This window comes from Eumetopias jubatus, unplaced genomic scaffold (assembly GCF_037043125.1).
Source record: "Eumetopias jubatus isolate StellerSeaLion01/CBP00866 unplaced genomic scaffold, mEumJub1_p1.0 scaffold_15, whole genome shotgun sequence".
NCBI lineage: Eukaryota > Metazoa > Chordata > Mammalia > Carnivora > Otariidae > Eumetopias > Eumetopias jubatus.
Window position 1 is genome coordinate 59,053,289 of NW_028274821.1, and position 18,520 is coordinate 59,071,808.

The following is an 18,520-nucleotide window of genomic DNA, read 5'->3' on the forward strand; positions in this document are numbered from 1 at the left end:
TTTTAAATTTTGGTGAAGTTTAATTTCTTACTTTTTTTTTTTCTTGTACAGTTAATGCTTTTTGTGCCCTTCATAAGAAATCTTTGCTTACACTAGAGTCACAGATTTTCTCCTGTGTTTTCTTCTATATCTAGAAATATTATAGTTTTACCTTTTGTTAGGTCTTTTTACGTTTATTATCCATTTTGATCATTTCCTTTGCCTTTCCTCACTGTATGACAGACACAGTAAGAAGGAAAGAATCTGAAATAAAGGTGATCCTCTTAAAAAAAGATATACTGTAGAATAGAAATATTAAGCTTTTTGCTCTCTGTATTGTTGTCTTCATCTAATATTTATTAACTATTCATTAGTAAAATAGGTATCAGTCATGTGCTGCATGTCAGGCACTGGGGATACAGTAATGAGCACACTAGAGAGTGTCCTTGCGCCACAGAGTTTCCATTTCAGTGGAGAGGTGGTGTTTTAGTGAGCATCCATTGTATGCATGGAAAAGTCAAGGAAATGTTACTGCCTTTCTCTCTGATTCCTCATTTGAAAGGAGTATTTCAAATCCTTGTCAATCTGTTTAATCTCACTGTATGGTAGAGCAGTAACCACTTTCCACAAAGGGCCACTGATCTATAGAGAAAAGGGAATCGGCTTCATTTGGCCAGCTACTGTGCAATACAGTGGTATAACTGTACAGGATAGAAAACCATAGTAAGTGATCTCACGCTCCTGTTACTGTTGAGATACAGTGACCAGACTTTGGTTTTTAAAAAAAAAACAAAAAAAACAACAGTTTGTTTTTTTTGTCTCCAATCCTATATTTGATAATATCTTTTTGCTAAAAGAGTTCACTGTTAGCATCTTTACAGAACTCCCAGATCTCTTTCCTGATAGCCAGAGAACCAGGTGTCTCCTATAACTAACCAATTATATTCCCTAAAGCCAGTCATACTTTGTGTTAATGATACCACCATTCTTCAAGCCACCTTAAGTATCAGTAATAAGTGGTGTTTACTATTAACATTTATAAACTAATACAAATATTAATAACCAGATAATAAGTGGTGTTAGTTTATAGCAGGATGAGATGACTGTGACTGAGGTTGACCTTCGTGGGAGAAATAAAGATTGAACTAGTTCTGAAAGATAAGTAAGATTTTGATGGATGCAAAGAGGGCAGATTAATTTGGATTAACAGATGTGAGGAAGAAGAGATTAAGGATCGGTACATATAGCATTCATGGTGTGATTCCCCTATCATCTATCTGTAGTAGACATCATTAATGCATCATGGTACTCATTCTTGCTGGTAAGACTGGAACTAGATAATAGGGAAAGAAATGTAGGCATCAAGTGGAGAGAGATTTTGAAAGGCATCAGTGAGACTTTGTGAAAATGTCCGATGTAGGAGGTCAAGCTATGGGGCATTTCCTGGGGGGAGTAGGGAAGCCCTTGGTGCAGAGGCTATGAAGGGTTTCTTTTCTTTCTGTCTTTCTTTTTTTTTTTTTTTCTGTGAAGGGTTTCTGCTGCAGCTGTACCGAATGTACAAGCATCTGAGGGCTGGGATAGGCGTCATAACCAGACTCAGAAAAATAGTGCCAGGGGAAGACAGTGCAATTTCTTCTGTCAGGGGGGCACCACTCAGGCTATTTTGGGCTGAGAGAGATCGTAGAATTATACCAGCCACAGAGTTGGGCCACGATTGTGGAGTGAGCAGCAAAGGCAAAAGAACATTGCTCTAGAGATCTGGGAAGTCAGAGGACCACTTGCTCAAGGAGTCCAACTTTTTCTTGCTCTACTACAAAGCCCCCTTCCCCTCATACATCCAGATCCATTTCAGATAGAAAAGCAGGGGAGAGGTGGCTCTCTTAAGAGATCAAGCAATTTTTATTCAAGAGAGTTTAAAGTCATTTAAAGACTTTAAATGATCAGATCTGACTATGTTAAACTGGATGGGAACTTCTGAATGATGTGGTATCAGCAACTGTGAAGTTGTATGAGACCTTCATGTGAGTAAAGGGTACCAGTCAGCTCATCTCCCAACTTTGATGACAAGGCAGGACTGAATGTGGAATGCTGCAGGCCTGTGCACCTGTTGCCAGGAAGAGCTGATTGGGCCCATCTAGGCAGGTTAGGATAGGTGCCAGAGGAGTCTGCCTGAGACTCTCCCTCTCCTTCTCCCCCAACTCACACACACGCTCTCTCTCTCTAAAATAAATCTTTAAAGAAGTAACTATGTTTACATGGTGATCTTAATGATTTTGAGGTGATCATGTGGAAGGTAAGAAGAATGTTTCAGGCAGAGGGAACAGATCACGGAGCACCTTGAAATCCATGATAAGGTGTTTATAGTTCATCCTATAAAGGGGAGGCCAGTCTAGGGTTTTACGAAGAGGAGTGAGTTGGCCAGTGCTGCATTTTGGCTGTTTTATAGACATATTGGAGAGGATCAACACTAGGCTCTGGGAGACAAGTTAAAGGGCAGTTACATTGGTTCAGATGAAAGATGATGGTGGTTTGCCCTGTGTAGGGTAGAGCAGTGGAGAAGTGGATGGATTTGAGGGAATATTTTGGAGGTCTATCCAGCAAGACTTAGATGTGGACAGTGAGGGAGATGAGAATTCAAGGATGGCTTTGAGGTTTTGGCATGAGCATGTAGGTGGATGATGGTGCCAGTTCCCAGTAAGAGAACTTTGGGGTGGGAAAATCATGTGTCTGATTTTGGACATTGAGTTTGAAGTGCTTGCAAGTCCATCAAGTGAAGAGATCCAGTAGGCAATTGGATATATTAATGTAGAGCTGACAGAATCCATGCTTGGCACATGGAGATAGTTATTGGAGTTATGCATGGGTATAGATAGAATTATTGAGAGTTGAGTGGAGAAAAAAAAGAAAATTAGGAATAAAGCCTCCAGGAATACCAATGAACCCAAGGGACAGGCAGAGGAGGAAAAGCCAGTAAGAGACTGAGAGAGAGCTACCAGGTGGTTGGAAGAAACCTATGGTATGGTGGTGTCACAGAAGGTGTCCCACTACAGTCTATTGTAGAGAAATGTCGGAGTGTTTGGCTGGACTCCTGGCGCTGCTGAAGTTACCTATAATATTTGATAGGGTGGGTGGGCTACAGAGGATCAGAGGAGTAGACCCAGAGTTCCCAGGCACCTTAAATGTCTCCTTAATAACATGGCAGCCTTCTGCCTGTCAAATCTGAAGAAACCTGGACTCCGGGAGGTAGCAGGGGCTCAGAGGAAGGAGAAGGCTCCCACACAGCTGTATTACCTTCAGAGCTCCACCTTTAACCTGGTCAAGTTCAGCAGGATTCAGGGGAACCCCAGACTATGGACCTGAACCATCCCACAAATTTTGTTACAACCTTACCATTTCCCCAAAGCTGATCCTCACCCTTTTTTCTGTCTTTGCCACTCTGATTCTGATGCCTAATTCGTTCCCCTTGGTTCTTGATCTTTGGTTTAGTTTGGCTAGCTCTCCCTTTCTCAGTGGTAACTTCCATATATACATACTTCTTTTTTAAAAATAATTTTATTTATTTATGAGAGAGAGAGCATGAGCACGAGCAGGGGGAGGAGCAGAGGAAGAGGGAGAAGCAGACTCCCCACTGAGCAGGAAGTTTGACCCCAGGACCCTGGGATCATGACCTGAGCCAAAGGCAGACGCTTAACTGATAGGCGCCCCACCATATATACATACTTCTAATAACCCCTATGCATGGCTGGCAAGCCCCAGATGCTGCCTCTTTATATACTGCCCGAATAAGCAGTCACCACAGAGAATGGCCCAGGACTACAGATACCTAGAGGTGTTAGTGGCTCTGACCCGTAGAAGTTTTGTTTTCTTCAACCATCTCCTTTTCTCCTGTTTTGCTTGTCTGAAGCTTGCTTGCTTATTTATTTATTTATTTATTTATTTTAAGATTTTTTGTTTATTTATTGACAGAAAGAGGGAGAGAGAGAGCAAGCACAAGCAGGGGGAGGGTGAAGTAGGCTCCCCACCAAGCAGGGAGCCCGACATGGGGCTTGATCCCAGGACCCTGGGATCATGATCTGAGCTGAAGGCAGACGCTTAACGACTGAGCCACCCAGGCGCCCCATTGAAGCTTATTTATTAGCTAGATGTTAAAGACTTATTCTACCCTTTGACAAATCTTGGCTTTTATTGCTATTCTAAGCTACTATCTGGCTCTAGTCTTGCTCATGGCCATAAGGGTTTTGAAAACCTTTTCTATGGAGTAATATTCTGTGGAGCTTGCTAACACGTGCTTTCTTTCCTGCTGGGATCAGTCAAAAATTAATAAAAAGTTCTATCTTCCTATTCCAAAAGTCTATAACCTCTTTGTTCTGTGTATTGGGTCTGAGGAATGCCTATAGCCCTTAAATTATTTCAGGACCTATGATTAATATACTGTAGGTCTAAATAATAAATTTGCATGCTCCCTGTTGCTTGCAGATTCATATAGGAAAAGTTTAAGGGCAGAAATCTGATTGGAAGGGGAGGGAGGGAGTTAGAAGGTTTGTCTTGAAGCTGAGTCCACAAGAGTAATGTGATCAGCTGACTAGGAATGACTACCAGCAAAATAATAAAAGATGTGATTAAAAAAAAAATGTGCTTTCTTCATTTAAGTGAGTTTTATAAATGTAGAGTCTAGAGCCTTAAAAAAAAGCTTCTGTTGGCCAATTAATTCATTTACTTAGTTTTTTCCTTCCTCCAAACAAGGTATACCATTACCTGAGAATTTCAAAGACATGCTTTGCTCGCTTTTCTAATATTTATGTATTTTTATTTGGTTTACTTTATGAAGAGGGGGAAGGAATTCATTGCCACCTATGCCGACAACTCTTCCTCAGATCCTCCAAGCAATCTTTTCCTTGGTGAGTTATGTAAAATTCTAATCGTTACTGTTGCACAATACCAAAATACCTTTTATATGTAGCAGTGACAGCACACATGCCCACACCCAGTGGAACAAGGTCATGTTCCACCTGAAATTATCTACATTGAGTGACGGGTGATGATGCCATGACTGCAGGTGAACTCACCAAGGAAATGAGCATGGAAAGAAGAATGCAGAGAGCTGAGGACCAGGGTGGTGGCGGGGGCTGGGGGAAGCTTACAGTTCAGAGGAGGAAGAGGATCTTCACCACAGTAAGAGATTAGTGGACACTGAGATGGGAGGGTAACTAGGCGAAGGCGCTGTGGTAGAAGTCTTGAGAGTTTCAAGAACAAGGTGGTGGTGAACAGTGTCAAATGTCATTGAAATATAAACAGAGGAACTTACTGTCATGTGTAAGCCAGGGACGTCTCTGTGTGCTTCCTCATCTAAATCCCTTACAAAAATTTTACACTAGATGATTCAATTAGAGCTGCACACTAAGTGTAGTGCAGTTGTATAAAAGAAGTATGAAGTGTTTTAAGTAAATATACTGGTAATTTATACATAAAAACTCCCATCAGTTTTATCTGGTATATTTGTTAAATGGAAACTAAAGACCTATTTCAGTGAAATTAAAAAAAATCTTTTGGGGGCGCCTGGGTGGCTCAGTCAAGTGTCTGACTCTTGATTTCAGCTCAGATCGTGATCCCAGGGTGGTGAGATCGAGCCCCACGTTGGGCTCCATCCTGGGCGTGGAGCCTGCTTAAGATTCTCTCTCTCCTTTTGCCCCCACCCCCTCCCTCTCTAAAAAAAAATACTTTTCTTTCTTTTTATTATTATTTATTTATTTATTTTTTTTATTATGTTAGTCACCATACAATACATGATCAGTTTTTGATGTGGCGATCCATGATTCATTGTTTGCGTATAACACCCAGTGCTCCATGCCGTACGTGCCCTCCTTAATACCCATCACCGGGCTAACCCATCCCCCCACCCCCTCCCCTCTAGAACCCTCAGTTTGTTTCTCAGAGTCCACAGTCTCTCATGGTTCATCTCTCCCTCTGATTTCCGCCCCCTTCATTTTTCCCTTCCTTCTCCTAATGTCCTCCATGCCATTCCTTATGTTCCACAAATAAATGAAACCATATAATAGTTGACTTTCTCTGCTTGACTTATTTCACTTAGCATAATCTCCTCCAGTCCCATCCATGTTGATATAAAAGTTGGGTATTCATCCTTTCTGATGGCTGAGTAATATTCCCATTGTATATATGGACATCTTCTTTATCCATTCATCTGTTGAAGGGCATCTCGGCTCTTTCCACAGTTTGGCTATTGCGGACATTGCTGCTATGAACATTGGGGTGCATATGGCCCTTCTTTTCACTACATCTATGTCTTTGGGGTAAATACGCAGTAGTGCAATTGCTTTCCTTAAAAAAAATCTTTTGGTATCCTTTCATCTCTGATACCTTTTTAAAAAATCTCGTAATTTTTTCTTATTACAAGAGTAATACATATCATTGAAAATAGAGTTATATAGGGGCGCCTGGGTGGCTCAGTCGGTTGAGCATCTGCCTTCGGCTCAGGTCATGATCCTGGGTCGGCTCAGGGTCCTGGGATCAAGCCCCATGTTGGGCTTCCTGCTTATGGGGGAGTCTGGTTCTCTCCCTCTCCCTCTGCCGTTCCCCCTGCTTGTGCTCACTTTCTCTCATTCTCTCTCTCTCAAATAAATAAATAAAATCTTTAAAACACATCTTAAAAAAGGAAAAAATACAGTTATATGTAAAAGTCTAAACCATACTATCCCCAAGAGATAGCCATTCTCAACACTTGGATTTATACTGTTCCAGATTTCTACTCTGTATGTGTGTGTGTGTGTATTTTTAATGAAACTTGGCTTGTTCCATACATGTTTCAACTTTGTTTTCACTTAGTGATGTGTGGTGAACAATCTTTGATATCATATATATCTGAAACAATGTTTAATGGGCTGCTCAGATTAATTATGTGTGAATATAACATAGTTTAATTATATAGTGCCCTATTATTAGAAATTTAGATCTTTCTTGATTTTTTTTTATTAGTATGAACAATGCTGTGTTGGGGATCTTTGAGGCTAAATCTATGATTGGTTTCTTTAGCTAAATTCTTGAAGTGGAATCGATGGATTAATGGTAAACTTTTTTTTATTTTATATTTATTTATTTTGGTAAAAATATTTTAAAGATGTTTGATGGAAATTGTCACGTTGCTCTCTAAGGTTGTATCAGATTTAGGGGCGCCTTGCTGGCTCAGTAGAGCATGTGACTCTTGATCTTAGGGTAATGAGTTCAAGCCCCACATTGGATGTGGAGCCTACTTTGAAAAAAAAAAAAAAGAAGGGGCACCTGGGTGGCTCAGTCATTTGGGCGTCAGACTCTTGGTTTTGGCTCGGTTCATGATCTTGTGGTTGTGGGATTGAGCCCCAGTTTGGGCTCTGCGCTTAGTGTGGAGTCTACTTTAGGTTCTTTCTCCCTCTCCCTCTCACTCATTCTCTCTCTAATAAATAAATAAATAAATCTTTAAAAATAAAATAAGAATGAAAAATTATCCTCATTATTGAAGTTGTACCAGATTGTACTCCCACAGGCTGTGTATGAGAGTACCATTTTCCTGCACGCTTGCTAATATTAGGTATTATTACTAAAAATTTTTTCTACAGGTCAAAAAAGTAGTCATTGTTATTTCAATTTTAAAGCCACTATAAAAAATATATGTATATGGTAAATATACTAGTGGTAAATACTTATTCTTTGAAGATAAATTTTATTTAAAAAGCTAAAAATTATTCTGAATTGATTTAATGAAGTGAATGAACAGTCTGCATACTATTGTTTTTGACTGAACGTGGATGTGACTCTGAAGTGATCGTATCCTAGATCTGTCACTTACTGGGTAGTCTTGGGCAATTGGTTAACATCTCTAAGCTTCAGTGTCTTGACCAAATGGGGACTATAATAGTACCTGTCTTAGAGGATTGTTAGGCAGATTAAATAAGGTACTAGATGCAAAGTTCATGGCCCAGTAGTTGACATATGGCAAAAATAAATATTAACAATAATTATCGGTGAGACTGATTTTCTTGTGTGACTCTTAAGCTGAAAGGAGCATCAAAAGTGGAGTTGCAGGAACACTATTTTTTTAAAAAAAATTTTGCTTATTTTTATTTTAGAGAGAGAAAGATCGCACAAACAGGGGAGGAGCAGAGGGAGAGGGGGATAATCTGTAGCAGACTCCATGCCGAATGCAAAGCCCGATGCAGGGCTTGATCCCAGGACCCTGAGATCATGACCTGAGCTGAAACCAAGAGTCAGTCGCTCAAATGACTGAGCCACCCAGACCGCCCCTCAGGAACAGTTTTTAAAGATATCATCTTAGGAGTAATCATCTAGACTCTGAAGGATAGTGTTCTTCCCATCAACAAATACTGTAGGTGCTAAGGGGGTCCAAAGATGAATAAAAAGTGTCTTCTGTTTTCAAGTAGCTTACTGCCTAGCAGGAAGAATGAGATATACCCATATTACTCTTATATGAGGCCAAAAGTGAAAGCCTCCATGGAAGAGAGGCAGATAAAACACTGTGAAGTTTCAAGTAAAAGACAATTCTCTACAGAAGGCAGCACTTGAACCAGACCTTGAAGCATTAGGATTCGAATATGCAAAACATGGGATGGGAGTGGGGAGGGTATTCTTGGCCGAAGGAATCACCTGAGCAAGAAGGCAAAGTAAAGCTGGAGATGGAAATGTAGGCATTATTAACCTCTGGCACTAGCTAAAATCGTGGAAGTGGGTAAATACGTAATTGCATAGTCACAGACTTGGACATGCAGAGATTTTAACTTTTGTTTTTGGAACTGATGTCCTCCCCCCGCCCCCCCCAACTGATAGAAGAAAACTTAGTGTTGTATGTTTCTGGTATATTTGGTTCAATTCAGTGGTGTGTGTGTGTGTGCATGCGTGCGTGTGGAAACTAAGATTCATGATTTATAACTCCCAGTCCAATTCAAAGCTCCATCTCTGGGCTTTCTGCCTGTTCCCTGCCTATTTGGTTCTATCTGTCAGAACTTGTACACAGCCAGGTCCTTATAGGGGAGGCTTATACTCTTGTTATTGGTCTCTTCTTAGTTGTTTCCTCTCTCTCTGCAGCAGCTTGTCATGCCCGCCCCTCTGCCACAGTTGGTTCTAAGATGATTGCCAGTGGTGGTTTTGATGGATGATGATTTTGATGGATGGTGCTTTAGCTTTTTCCATATATGGATAACCCTTTGGAAATATATCCACTGTAAACCTTACCACCAGCAGGTGACCCCTGCACATCCTATTGCTCTTTCAGAGACCCTTAGGGTTGGCACACCAGCTCACCTTCCCTTCTAAAGCCCACAACTACCTCCGGGCCCGTGTGAACTTTTCCCTTTTCTCCACTCCTGGGTCCTCAGATGACTCAGCTTCCAACCCCCTGCACCCCCATAGAAACATGTGATGCACCATCCCCGAGAAGCTGGCCACTGGAGCTGTGGACAAGGCGGGCTACACAGAGTCATCACTGGATGACCCAATTGGCAGACTAAGTGTGTGCTTAGGGTACCAGCAAAGCAGGGCTATCAAATAGATTTAGAGGATAAGATTTGATGTATTTTTTAAAATGTGAAAGTAATTACTTTAGAAAGAAACCAATTTATTATACTTCGTGTAAAGGGTTGATTTTATTTATTTGGGGGGGTGGAAATGGAGTACTATAATCTTTCAGTGCTTTGGGTTTCTAAAGGCTTTCTAAAGACCCTGTGCAGGTCCACTCTTTGACTCATCCCAGATTTTAAGGAGAGATTCAGTTATGTCCTTTAGCCCCTTCCCCATATTATCCTGAGGACCAGAAGTAGGAAGCCCATAATGCTCCCATCTCTCTCATTTCCCCAAACTCTTTTTCTGTCCTGTGTTCTTTTGGGAAAAGAGGAAAATCAGTTCTTTCTCTGCACTTCTCTGCATAACTCATCTGGACTCACACCGATAGCAGACAACTTTGAACTTAGCAGATTTTGGAATCAGGGTCTTTGCTCTTCATACAAGTAAATTCATTTTTGATTTAGTTGCCACATTTAGGGTCCAGCCAGGAAAACAGAAATCACTCTAAGTGTTTAAACCAGAGGGAATTTCATCCAGAGAATCAGCTATAAAAGTGAAGGAAGAGTTGAGAAGCCATTCAAGGAAAGGTGAGGCAACCCAGAGATTTGCAAGAGCAGGAATCTTCTGTCATCTCTAGATGGAAGGAACAAGGGGAGGAAGCCCAGACGCCAGGGTGGGTGAGAAGCTGGAACTTTGGAGGGCCAGCCTAGGGCCGCTGGAGCCATCGGTGTCAGCTTCTGTCAGAGCTGCTGGCCAAGACGCAGGGAGGAGGGGAACAGAATTTTGGCTTCTGGCTTCCTCCTGACTCCAGTCTTCTGCCAGTGCCTCTCATGGACTGAATTCGGCAGGACTCAGTCTGTGAGTGTCGGCCTCCCTGGAGAGGGAGACGAGTGGATCGGGTAAGAAACAGACCAAGGACTGACTGGGGTGGGTGGGACATAATCAGGTAATCACTTTGCCACATAAATGGGCTTTTGTCTCTTCCTAGTTAGTATACTTCTTAAGGGTGGGTGAGGCAGGGAACTGTATTCTCACTTAACTTTGTATCTTCTGAAGGCCCATCAACAAATATTTGTTCTATTGAACTGAACTTCACAGTTTCTAAACTCTTTTGGTCACGTGTCACTGACCAGCTCCTCTTTTCAGACTTTGCAATGAAGAGATGAAAAGTTGAAAACCTTGTGCACTGTTATAAAAATGAACACATTCTTTTAAAACACTTCACCTTCCAGAAGATGACCTCAGACTGCTGGTGGTGGGGTCTAGTTCATTTTTGAACAGGAAATATCAGGAATATCCCTGATAATTACTATCATAATTAACACGTATACAATGCTTGACAATTTACAAAGTACATTTACATTTGTTTTCTTTATGAGGAGGTTTTAGTCTGGGGATCCTGGAATCTGTTTATTTGACCCCTGTCAGGTTAGTGTAAAGCTTAGATTTGAAAGAAAAACATTAGGGTTCTTTTCTTCTGAACCTCACATGATGGACAACCTTCTATGCCCTTTTTGTTAGACAGTTTAGTTCCTCTCAGTAGCTGACGAGGGCTAGGTTCTCAGCTGTCATTTGGCTGGAGACGCCCGCATCAGGTTACCACTCCATTTTTCTCTTTCAGGGACCTAGCAGGTGTTTGAGGACGATGACTGACTCATCTACTCACATGGAGTAGTCATGTAGTCATACATATCACACTTGTTGTTTTTAGCGCCCTGTTCTCATCTGACTGTCCATGACTGTACTTATGTGTTTTAATAATCAGACTCAGTCCTCAAGAAAGTCTAAATCAGCCTTACAGTTTGTGTCCGGTGTTTGGTCAAGATTTGCTCTGTGGAAAAGCAGACTGCTTTCATGACTCTATTCTTGGGCCAGAGATACCCCAACCAATCTTAGTTTTGTTTTTATCACATTATACATGAAGTTATCTAAATCATGTTTGGAGAGTTTAAGTGCCCATTTCTTGTAAAACATTCTAGTCCTAAGATCTGCTAATATTGGATTACACTTTTTCATAAAACTTCATTATCTTTTTGCCCCAAGTTACTGGTTTTCAGAAAAAGCCTCTGAAGCCCTTGTCTTAGTGCATTCAGGCTGCTTTAACAAACCACCACAGACTGAGTGGCTTATAAACAACAAATATTCATTTCTTATAGCTCTAGAGGCTGGGAAGTCCAAGATCAAGGTGCCGGCAGATTCTGTGTCTGGTGAGGACCTGCTTCCTCATAGACAGTGATCTTTTTGTTGTGTCCTCACATGGGTGAAGGAGCTCTTTGGGGTCTATTTTATAAAGGCACTAATCCCACTCATGAGGACTCACTCTCATGACCTAATCACCTGCCAGAGGTCCCACTTCCTAATACCATCACCTTGGAGGTTAGGATTTCAACATAGGGATTTGGGAGGACACAAACATTTAATCTACAACAGCTCTGATGTCACCATTCCACCCTCTAATAATTTAAATATTCCTAGTACAGTTATGAGGAACTCATATGTGGATTTACCTGTTTAAGGAAATGCCATCTTTCTCTTTGATGTCCCATTACCTTCCTGTAAAACATTTAAAGTACCAAGTACCCTATATCAATATTGTATTTTTAACACTTTCTGTTTATGATTAATATTAATTTTCAACTGAAGTTTTTGAGTAATACTTGCACATGTTACAAAATTAAAGAAATACAAAATGATATATAATAAAAAAAAATCTGTCGCTTCTTGCCCCTTAGATACCTCATTCCTCTCATGGAGGCAATCAGTGTTACTGATTTCTAGTCTAACAACTATATTTTAAGGCATAATCAAATACTTGGTCCTTTTTCTGAAGTCCCTCAATTATTTGTTATATTTACTATATAGAAGGATGCATTATGGCATGATACTGAAAAGTAAGTTGAATAGTGTTAAGCAATCAGAATAGTTTGGATTAAACATTGCATTTAGAAAACTGGCATCTGGCATGGACTGCTTCTGGGTATATGCATATCCCTAAATGTCTGACTTTCTAGCATTACTTTACCTGCATAAATACCACTCCTTCCTCCTACGTATACAAACAATCAACTGTTACCTTCCTGCTTGCTTTCTCTTAGCCTAAAATTTGTTTATCTGGGGTCCTTTGGCCCCTTCCGATGTTTTAAGAGATCCTGGATCTATGTGCCCCTGAAATGATATGCAAAATTTTGTGTGTAATATGTATATGTGCCTTTATTTTTTTAATTGGGGGGAAATTGGGGCACCTGAGTGGCTCAGATGGTTAAGTGCCTGCCTTTGGCTCAGGTCATGATCGCGGGGTCCTGGGATCAAACCCTGTGTCGGGCTCCTGACTCAGTGGGGAGCCTGCTTCTCCCTCTCCCTCTGCCTCTCCCCCTGCTCATGCTCTCTCTCTCTCTCTCTCTCTCTCTCTCTCTGTGTCTCAAATGAATAAATAAAATCTTTAAAAAAAATTGGGGGGAAATTATCCATGGCTTTTATCTGATGTTCTATCCACAGTCTGTGTCTGTCTTCTTTATTCTGCCTGAACTTTTTTTTTCTTAAATATTTTATTTATTTATTTGAGAGACAGAGAGAGAGAGCTAGAGAGCACAAGTGGGGGAGATGGAGAAGCAGGAGCCTTCAGGGAGCCTGATTCGGGGCTTGATCCCAGGAGGGATCTGAGCCGAAGGCAGATGCGTAATCAACTGAGCCACCCGGGCACCTGATATTCTGCCTGAACTTTTAACTCCTGGTTCTTTCTCTCACTCAGAAGATGACCTTGCCTCCTTATTTAGGAATGCAGCTTAGCTGCTTATTTCATACAACCTTTCATTCAGTTCGGCATATTGTAGCAGATATTGAGTTGAGTCCTTCCTTTTGCCCTGTAATTGGTGACTAGGGTCCAAAGATGGGGACAAAGGAACACTAAGTAACACACATTCTAGAGAGAGTTGCTAGTAATTGGGATCAGTCACCCTCTCCAGGGCTTACAAAGAAGTATCAGAACTGGCCCTGGTACCTCCAACCACTAACCCCACCCGTTCCTCATTACCCCACCTCACTCCCAGTCTATATAAGATATAAGATGACTCAAGGGGGAGGGAGTCATGACCCTAGCAGGGAATACTTTCCCGTCCTTTAGTCCCCACACCAAGCAAGAAGCTGTCAAAGAGAGTCTGCATAAAGGAGAGACTGATTTCTCATTTCCTGGTTAGATTATTTGGACAGTGGATTTGTTCAGCTCTGCATTTATCTGAGAAGAGGAAAGGCAATTAGAGAGAGGTGGAAGGACAGGGAGGGGGGGTTAGCAGTGGAATAACCTTTATTCCTTCTGTTTGGCTTAGCAAGGTTATTTGTGTTTCTTGTGGTCAAAGGGACCTGAGAAGGATAGCTCACTTCATCCATCTTTCTGGTAGCCCATACGAGAGGCTGTCTACTGGACAGAAGTTAGGTGGGTTAAGGGAAATGACTTGGAACAGGATTGTCTACATTAGGGCACAACTCAGTGGAGAGTCCTCATGGGACTTTATAAAGAACTCACTGTATGAGTTCTTCCAGCAACAGGCTGGAATGGCCTATCATCCACAGCCAGGAGTGGTTTGCAATAACTACCTCATTTAGTAAAGAGACAGTTACTTCTTTCCTTTCTGCTCTCCTCCTGGTTCCCAACCCCTGAAGAGCTAGAACCTTCCTAGAGAACCTTCTAGAGAACTAGAAGAAGAAGAAGAGGAGAAGCCATAGAGGGGACCATACTCCCCTTCCAACTTCAGGTTCCTTAAGCCACAGCTCAAGCTTGGGCTGGAAGAAGGGAGGAGATGAGTTCTCACTGGACCTGAGATGGGCTTTTAAACCAGTTGGATTGGATTGAGTTTTTACAAAACCTAAAAGGGAACAGAGAGTTATAGAATCTGTCCATGCTGGTGAGTGAGAAGGAGAATTTGTCATGGCAGAGATCAAGACTGTGACAGGATGGGAGGTTATGTTTATGCCCAACTGAGTTCAGTGCTCAACAAAGAAGTTAAACTTACCTACCTATCACTAATTCCATCCTTGAATCCATTGTCCCATCTTTCCCTGCCATCTCAGAGGAAAGAACTCCTTTTCTTGTAAAGCGAATCTCTTCATCTGTACTCTTGTTTATTCATTGATAAAACATTTCTATGACATCTAAAATGTCTTGCTCGTGTTAAGGTACAAAGATTAACCATGACAAAATTATTTCCCTCATGGAATTCACAGTCTAGCGGGGTAGGTAGAAAGTAACTACCTACTTTTTTTTTTTTTTTAGATTTTATTTATTTGTTTGAGAGAGAGAATGAGAGAGATAGAGAGAGCACATGAGAGGGGATAGGGTCAGAGGGAGAAGCAGACTCCCCGGTGAGCAGGGAGCCCGATGCGGGACTCAATGCCGGGACTCCAGGATCATGACCTGAGCCAAAGGCAGTCGCTTAACCAACTGAGCCACCCAGGCGCCCACCACTACCTACTTTAAAGACAATGTAGGCAGTGTTACAAAAAGTGGCCTGAAAGTCCTCAAAGCTGAGTGGTTAGTCAGAAGGCAAGGAAAGAGAAGACCTTTCAGGCTGTTGGAAAAACCGTGGGCATGGACTAGTGTGGCTCACTTAGGGAACTACAGATAGTTCTGTATGTTTCGAAGGCATTTTGGCTGCAGAGGAGGCTGGAAAGAAAAGCCGGCACCAGACTCTGATGGGCTAATGAGCTTGTTCTCTATCCTGTAGGCCAGCAGTTCATAACAGCAGTGCTACTGCTCGTGGAGGGGCATTTTGGACATTGGTGGGACATTTTTCGTTGCTATAGTGTTGGGAGGTGGGTGCTACAGGCCTTTTAGTAGTTGGGGCCACAGATGCTAGACTTCAATGGGAGAGTAGATCCACATAAGTAAGGATACTGTTTTAAAGCAGGTATTTCCTTTTCTACCTATGCTACTAGGTCATGCATTCCACAAGAGAAGGAATTTGGTCTTGTCAATCTTTGTACTTCAACACTGGCAATATATTTTGGTTGTCAAAAGCCCTGGATTCTTCATGATTTAGATCTCCTGAGTTCTGTAAGATTTACAAATGTTCCACCAAACATTTGTGTAGGGTATCATATATAAATAAATTTGGTCTGTTATTACTTATCCTAACACTGGTGTTTAATCTAGTTTTTTTTTTTTAATGGGATGGCTTCTGATCTTCTCTTAAATCCTTATTTACTCATTCCATATAATTAGGTGCAAACATATTAGTGCTTCCTTGAGTGTTCTATCATAGTCCTGTCCAACCACTTATGTATTGAAATACCTATTATTTTACCACCAGTTATGGTCTTTTATTTGTTTTCTGTTACAGCTAGGACATTTTATTAGTGTTTTGAAATTATGTGTATAGATAGCTTATCTATGAATTTCATTTTAGGTTAGTAAGTTGCTATTATTTAAAATATATTTTTAAAGATTTTATTTATTTATTTATTTGAGAGAGCGAGAATGAGAGAGAGAGCATATGAGAGGGGGAAGGGTCAGAGGGAGAAGCAGACTCCCCGCTGAGCAGGGAGCCCGATGCGGGACTCGATCCCAGGACTCTAGGATCATGACCTGAGTCGAAGGCAGTCGCTCAACCGACTCAGCCACCCAGGCACCCCTTATTTAAAATATTTATTAGCAGAAGGGAGACTAACATCTGATAGGATCAAGAGTCACTATGTAGCCATTGATTTTCAAAGTGTTGTTTTATTTTATTTTTTAAAGTGGGCTCCATGCCCAGTGTGGGGCTTGAACTCACGAGTTGCATGCTCTTCTGACTGAGCCAGCCAGGTGCCCCTCAAAGTGTTATTTTGAGCCACAGACCTCCAGCTTGTTTGCTCATAGCTCCCTAAAATAATAATAACTCCCTTATACAATTTTAAGTTGAAATCTCACATTTATAATCCAAGCTTACCTTTATATATTGTTAATAGGCGATGGAAAACATCATTTTACAAGTTGCAATGAACTGAGGGTTGACTGTAATTGTAACATATCTCATGGTGATTCAATAAAGTAGACTTTTAGCTATCTTATAAATAAAGCACACTAAATACTAAACAAGTTAACTGTTTACCCGTGGTTTTTATTTAATGTATCTGAATTTTTTGATGACCTACAGAACTTTCCAGTTACATTTTTTTGGTTTATTTAAGTTAAGTTACTGTGGTATAATTTATATATAGTAATATCCAATTATTTTAGTGTATTTCAGTTACTTTTAAGACAAAATATGTCACTAATGTATCCTCCTTTGGCTAATGAATCCCAGCCTGGGCTAAACATGCCATTTCCTTTCTCTTTCCTTTTTTTTTTTTTTTTTAAGATTTATTTATTTGGAGGGGGAGGGGCAGAGGGAGATGGAGAGAGTCTTTTTTTTTTTAAGATTTTATTTATTTATTTGAAAGAGGATGAGAGAGAGAGAGAGAGAGAGAGAGCGCACATGAGAAGGGGGAGGGTCAGAGGGAGAAGCAGACTCCCTGCTGAGCAGGGAGCCTGATGTGGGACTCAATCCTGGGACTCCAGGATCATGACCTGAGCCGAAGGCAGTCGCTTAACCAACTGAGCCACCCAGGCATCCCAAGATGGAGAGAGTCTTAAGCAGACTCTGCACTGAGTGTGGAGCCCAACGCAGGGCTCGATCTCAATCATGATTCTGACTGAGATCACAAACTGACCTGAAACCAAGAGTTGGACACTTAACCAACTGCACCACCCAGGCGCCCCTAAACATGCCATTTCCAGTGCTGTTTTACCCTTTACAGAATTATGTGTATGGAGGGAAAAGGCAGGAAGCCCTATCAACTTAAGTCACCTTGATTCATCTTTAAAAGTTTTCCTAGATCGGAGTGCCTGGGTGGCTCAGTTGGAAGAGCATGCAACTCTTGATCTCAGGGTCATGAGTTCAAGCCCCACATTGGGTATAGAGATAACTCAGATAAATAAATAAATGAGTAAACTTTGGGGCACCTGGGTGGCTCAGTTGGTTAAGCGACTGCCTTCGGCTCAGGTCGTGATCCTGGAGTCCCGGGATCGAGTCCCACATCGGGATCCCTGCTCAGCGGGGAGTCTGCTTCTCCCTCTGGCCCTCTTCCCTGTCGTGCTCTCTTTCTCTCATTCTCTCTCTCTCAAATAAATAAATAAAATCTTTAAAAAAAAATAAAAGTTTTCCTAGATCAATGTCTTCATTTATGTATCCCTTTGCTTGGTGTCCCAGCATTTTTCACACCCCAGAACAACTCCTCATAATTAGCTTTGGCATGAGAGAGGGACATGGCTTTCTTTTGTAAAGTGGGAGGTCTGTGTGAGCACAAGATCATTCTTTGGTAGATCAATTTTAGGAAAGTACATATGGAAGACGAGGATCTGGAAGTGGATTCCTTGAAACCATCTTACATACATACACTTTGGAAAATCTGTGCTGCCCCCATTTGAAGGGTAGAGGCCCAGAGGCTTGGGGGCTGTGTGTGAGAAGGCAGTAAAGGCAGGCGGGAGGGGGTCTGGGCCTGCCCCTGCTATTGCATCTGGAACAGCTGCACTTCATTTCTGTTTTACATTTAAGTTTGTGTTTGAAGGAAGAGTTTTGATGCTAAAAATAACAGTTTTGAAAAACACATCTTCCATGGGGAACCGTTTAAGAATTTTGAGCAGGGAAGCGGCATACTCGGGTTTTTGTTTCAAAAGGTCACTTTGGCATCTGAGCACGTTGTGGAGGATGGCTTGGAGGGAGGTGAGACTAGAGGCCCAGGGAGTTGTCACAGAGGCTGTCAAAACAGTCCTAAGGAAAAATTGTAACAGCAGACAACTCTGGGCTCCATCCCAGAGTGGGGGCATCCACATTAGATGGAGCAGGGGCTTCACGGTTTGCAAACCCCCACCCAGCTGCTTCTCACATTTACATTTTCTGCCTGGCCTTTGCCTGTGTGCCCCCCACCTTAGAGTCTTTGACTCCTTTCTCTTCCTCCTGTGGAT